This window comes from Vicia villosa, unplaced genomic scaffold (genome assembly GCF_029867415.1).
Source record: "Vicia villosa cultivar HV-30 ecotype Madison, WI unplaced genomic scaffold, Vvil1.0 ctg.003861F_1_1, whole genome shotgun sequence".
NCBI classification, from domain to species: Eukaryota; Viridiplantae; Streptophyta; class Magnoliopsida; order Fabales; family Fabaceae; genus Vicia; species Vicia villosa.
Window position 1 is genome coordinate 198,165 of NW_026706319.1, and position 6,275 is coordinate 204,439.

Sequence of the window (6,275 nt, forward strand, 5' to 3'; positions counted from 1 at the left end):
TTAAAGATAACATCCAGTTTGATAGACTTGAGAGTTAGAATACGTCGTACATTAGACCGTATCTGGAGGATATGCTTAGTATGAGTCGTACGTTAGACTGAATCCGCTGTAAGTGTCAAAGTAAGTCGTACATTAGGCTACACTTTTTAGAACGAGTCATATGTTAGACTTGGTTTAGTTTGCAACGATAGATGTCTGGAAAACCGTGCGTTAGGCTAAAAGATGGGTCGTATGTTAGACCGAATCCAATTTGCATTTGATAAATGTATGGAAAACCGTGCGTTAGGCTAAAAGATGGGTCGTATGTTAGACCGAATCCAATTTGCATTTGATAAATGTCTGGAAAACCGTGCATTAGGCTAAAAGATGGGTCGTATGTTAGACCGAATTCGATTTGCATTTGATAAATGTCTGGAAATCCGTGCGTTAGGCTAAAAGATGGGTCGTATGTTAGATCGGATTCGCTGTGCTGATATTTGTCAGGATACACCGTGCGTCAGGTTGTATGCCGGGATGAGTCGTGCGTCAGACTAACTCCTTTGTATTTGGGAAATAACAGAATGAGCCGTACGTTAGGCTGAGCTTGGACGAGTCGTGCGTTAGACTAGGGATCTTCTATCTCGAGTAGTATTAGTGCGAGCCATACGTTAGGCCTTGCTTTGAATGAGATTCGAATCTTTGTAGTGTACCTGTAAGATAATTGTCAGTTTTATGCAATGTCATGGTGCATGTAAGCCTCTCAAAATAAACGAGAAACTCGTATGTCTATTATGAAGTAATGTATGCAATGTATGAATGTGTATATGATGTACATGATGTATGACTGATGCTGTTTGGAGTGTTTTGAGAAAATAAATCTCTGTATTGTTTGTGATTTTGATGCTTGATCTTGTTTTGAAGATATAAGCTGGGGGTTTATAATTCCTGTCTGGGGATAGCCATTTGTATGATTAATCCAAATGTACTCTAACTGGGGATTAGAGACATGAATAAATTGTGTTGGAGAGAACAGGAGTATCGTTGAACCGGCAGTGTCGGAGATGTAAAACTTCGTTGGGGGACTGAATCTCTGTAGGGAAGGGAGCTTTTTAATGATTACTCTGTGGGGATCCTTCCAGACTTTTGACTTTGAAGGCGAACCTCTGGAGTACTTAGACATTGTCTAATTGCCCTTCTTGTTTTTTATAAACATACCTATACTCTTTGCAAAGGAAAAGATAAATGTTAATCATGTTCATATGCATATGTTCATTCAAGATTATCATTGGATGTTTTTGTTGAGTGCCAGAAAGTGGTTATTTTGTGTGTGTAAATAGTGGCACTTATCGATACTTTTTGTTAAAACCGTTGAATAATTCCCCGTTTTGTGAATAAATATGTATACTTTGTGAATAGATATATTTTCATATACTCTTATACTTTTTGATAGTTTTCTACTCTTTTTGTAGGTATTTTTGCGTATTTGGGCCATGAGCAATAAAATGTCGAAGACACGGATTCTAACGCGCGATTTTGAGCGGCGGAATCAATTCATTCGGCGGTTAAGGCTCAAAATAAGGATGATAAAAATCATCATTTTGGTCTCCATTCATTCATTATTAGATAGAGCATTGAATAAGCTTTCCAACGGTTCGAACCGGGCACAAATCGGAGTTACGGTTCTCGAGTTATGGCCGAAACAGTGCAAAATTTTTCTGCTACTGGTGTCACTCGCCGGGCGAAGGATTAGGCTCGCCGGGCGAGCCCGACTGGCCCAAAAATGTGATTTGCTACTGCCTGGAGTCGCCGGGCGAACCATTTTAGTCGCCGGGCGAAGCAGTGTCGGCAGAAAACGCAATAAAGCTGTTGGAAATCATTTTTTCAAGGATGGTTGGATATTTTAGAGCTCCAATCCATCCAATAGCATTTTTTGAGTGGAATGATGCTAGAAAACACATTGGAGCTGTCAAATGGATGATCCGGGGTTGAATCCTTCATCAATCGAAGCCGACAAACCGGGAGATTTTTGGGTTTTTCTCTATTTCTTCTCTTTGTAGTTTCTTTTGTGAGTTTTGTTATGTATATACTTTGATCTCATGTATATTTGTTGACTATTATGTTATATAAAGCTTGCTTTCATATTTTTATGGATTATTGTCTTAGATTGTTGCTTTGTTGCTATGTGTTTGAGTTGCTATAGAGATGTAGGGCTCTAATGCTTATCTAGGATGATTTTCTATTAACTTAATTGCAGAGATGGATTAGGTTGATAATCACTTAGTGTCAGTGCTTAATGCGTTTGAGTGGTCGTGTTTGTCTGAGAGATCGACATTTACGGGAAGCTCGGATTTCTCATGTGTTGTTTAGGTGTCTGAGAGATCGTCACTTAGATAATGTTGTGGGTTGTGTTGTTGACATGTGGTAATATTGATAGGTTACAAGTTGAGTATATTCGGTCGGTAAGTTTAAGTTTGTGAGAAGTAGATTATATACCAGGCTTGATAAGTCTCTTCTTTCCGAAGAATGAATTCTTTTTGTGTTGATATTTACTTTTCCGTTTTTATCTTTAACAAATTCAATTCAAACTCATAACTATGGAAACTGTTGAATGGCAGTTCGATATCACTAATCTCTGTGGACACGATAATTTCCCGGATAAATACTTCCAAAACTTTTGTTGCTTGCCGCTTTACCGCTTCAACAAAATGGCGCCGTTGCCGGGGATTGGTGTTTTATTGAACTTGCATTGCAATAGTTTCTTTTGTTTTGAGTTTTGTATATATCGCACAAATTGTATAGTCTTACTTGTTTATATTTATACTTATAGTTGTGAATTTGTTATATCATTGTTTGTTCTATTCACGTTTGCTTGTGTGTTGTTAGGAATAGCCGGACGGAAGTAACTTGAAGGAACTTTCTTTAATAACAGGCGTCGAGCTTACGACGTAAAATAAGCATGTTTATTCTTTTTAGTTTGTGTTTAGTTTAGGTAGTGTGATGCAATTGTCTAAACAAATTTAGATCGGACCAGTTCTTAAATTTCATATCTTCACTTTTAAATTTGTTTAGAAAATTTCATCCGGTCTTTTAGTTTGTGTATATTAATAGTTGTGTGTTTGTCTTTGAGCTTGTTTTGAGTAGCTTGAGAAATTTAAGGTGATTTTCCAAGTTTGATCGTTTTGACTTGCGAGTGTATGGTAATGATTTTGTTAAAGTTTTGTACACATTCAAGGTATGTTTTTATCGCTTTCTAGACTTTAGCATATTCATGTTACTTAGGCTTTTTACAATTTCTATGTCATTCATTCTCTTGTATACTTGTTCGTTTGTGAATCACTTTAGTTCCTACCCTTTTTGTGAGGTAGCTTTCCATTATTTACATATGCTGGAGACGACATTCTTGTTCTAACTGGATTTTATTATGCTTAATCTTTTGTTTGTGTTGATTATATGAAAGCATAGAAAGTGATCAAGGCATTTTTGTTTCATTTTAAGCACAACTACCTTGGCCAAATACACAATTCACCTTGTGAGTGTGTGATCATTAGTACCTCCTTTGAGCCTTTTTGTCAATGTCCATATTGTTTTTGCTAAATGCTTGTCTATGAGTGTTTGGTTCTCATTTTTGTATGGATGTTGATTCTTTGTTTTCTTGAACTCTTAACCATTATTTTTGGTTTGAATTTTTACCTTGCCTTAGAAAGTAGGGAGTATTCACACTTTGATATTATGGTTGAATTCAAGTTGGGGAGAGAATGATTGTGCATTTGTGGTTGATTGATTATGAGGTTGTGAAAAAGAAAAGAAAAAGAAAGAAAAAATGTGAAAAAAAAAGTGAAAAGAAAAAGAAAGAAAAAATGTGAAAAAAAAGTGAAAAGAAAAAGAAAGAAAAAAGTGAAAAAAACCATGAAAAACAAAAAGAAAAGAGAGTATGGAATAATTGTGCTAATAAGTTATGTGATTGGTTTGAGAAACTTGTGATGAAGAAGAAAGTTTGATTGAAATTCCATTGTTTGAAACTTTGTGGAAGTAATTACTCCCTTAGGTTTAGGCAAGTTTTTGTTTCGATTAACTTTAGGAATTATCACTTGTTTGTTAACCAAGCCACATTACATCCTTGAAAGTCCTTGTGATTCTTGCCTTTGTAGTTTCAATATGATTTTTTTGGGATGACTGCATAATTTAATCTTTTGTTTGCAAGATTGTGGGTGGGTGAAATTACCTTATTTTGTGTGTTTGTCATCTACCGATGATTTCATTTTGCTAGGTGTGATTCATTTGTGAACTTGTATTGTTTTAGGATGTTTGGTATATTATTTGTACTTTGCGTTTGTTTCGTGTTTATGTTATCGTCATAGTTTAGTGGTAAGTGTTTACTTTGTGTGTACCATTTTTCATTTGAGCCATACATTTGTTTCCGTTTTTCAAAACTTGTCGATTCGTGATTCTTTGGTTGATCGCTTTTATTTCTTTGAGTTGTTTATTTCTTGTTTGAGGAAAAACAAGTATAAAGTTGGGGAGAGTGTTGAGTGCCAGAAAGTGGTTATTTTGTGTGTGTAAATAGTGGCACTTATCGATACTTTTTGTTAAAACCGTTGAATAATTCCCCGTTTTGTGAATAAATACGCATACTTTGTGAATAGATATATTTTCATATACTCTTATACTTTTTGAGAGTTTTCTACTATTTTTGTAGGTATTTTTGCGTATTTGGGCCATGAGCAATAAAGTGTCGAAGACACGGCTTCAAACGCGCGATTTTGAGCGGCGGAATCAATTCATTCGGCGGTTAAGGCTCAAAATAAGGATGATAAAAATCATCATTTTGGTCTCCATTCATTCATTATTAGATAGAGCATTGAATAAGCTTTCTAACGCTTCGAACCGGGCGCAAATCGGAGTTACGGTTCTCAAGTTATGGCCGAAACAGTGCAGAATTTTTTGCTGTACTGGTGTGTCTCGCCGGGCGAAAAAAGGGCTCGCCGGGCGAGCCCAACTGACCCAAAAATGTGCCAACTTGCTGTCTAGAATCGCTGGGCGAACCATTTTAGTCGCCGGGCGAAGCGGTGCTGACAGAAACACGTTTTAAGGGCCAAAAACACAATTTTTAGGTTATGGTTTGGGTATTTTTTGCTCCCACTCCATCACCAAACATTTTTTAGGTAGAATAGCTTAGAAAACAACTATGGAGCTTGCATTTGGATGATTGGAGGTGGATTGGTCATCAATCGGAGCCGACAAACCGGGAGATTTTCGGTTCATTTCTTTTCTTCTTTGTGTATTTCTCTTTGGTTGGGTTTTGTAAATGATTTTACTTTGAACTCATGTATATTTATTGATCATGGTGTTATATAAAGCTTGCTTTCATATTTTTATGGATTATTGTCTTAGATTGTTGCTTTGTTGCTATGTGTTTGAGTTGCTATAGAGATGTAGGGCTCTAATGCTTATCTAGGATGATTTTCTATTAACTTAATTGCAGAGATGGATTAGGTTGATAATCACTTAGTGTCAGTGCTTAATGCGTCTGAGTGGTCGTGTTTGTCTGAGAGATCGACATTTACGGGAAGTTCGGATTTCTCATGTGTTGTTTAGGTGTCTGAGAGATCGTCACTTAGATAATGTTGTGGGTTGTGTTGTTGACATGTGGTAATATTGATAGGTTACAAGTTGAGTATATTCGGTCGGTAAGTTTAAGTTTGTGAGAAGTAGATTATATACCAGGCTTGATAAGTCTCTTCTTTCCGAAGAATGAATTCTTTTTGTGTTGATATTTACTTTTCCGTTTTTTTCTTTAACAAATTCAATTCAAACTCATAACTATGGAAACTGTTGAATGGCAGTTCGATATCACTAATCTCTGTGGACACGATAATTTTCCGGATAAATACTTCCATAACTTTTGTTGCTTGCCGCTTTACCGCTTCAACAGTTTTGCGCATTCGAGAAAGAAAGGAAAACTCAGAAAAATAGAAAGGAAGGTGACTTGTTATTAAGAAAGAGCCATGAATAGGCAAAATAATAGGAAAACATTTGTGTGTTTTTGAAAAGATACAAAAGTAAAACAAAAGAAAAAAATAGCTATGTGGAAAAAGTCCTATTGAGTTTCAACTCTGCTATTGCCATTATGTCATCGAGCATCTCATCCCTTGCTTGTTGGAGAAAGGTGATTGAATCGGTCTGTGCCCTTTGATCTTGATGTTGCCAATAAACTGAGTGATCTGAACGAGACATAGTCGTACGCTTTAATCCTTAACTTTTGCCTAGGCCGCCTTTTCAAGTTTTCAGCCTACCAG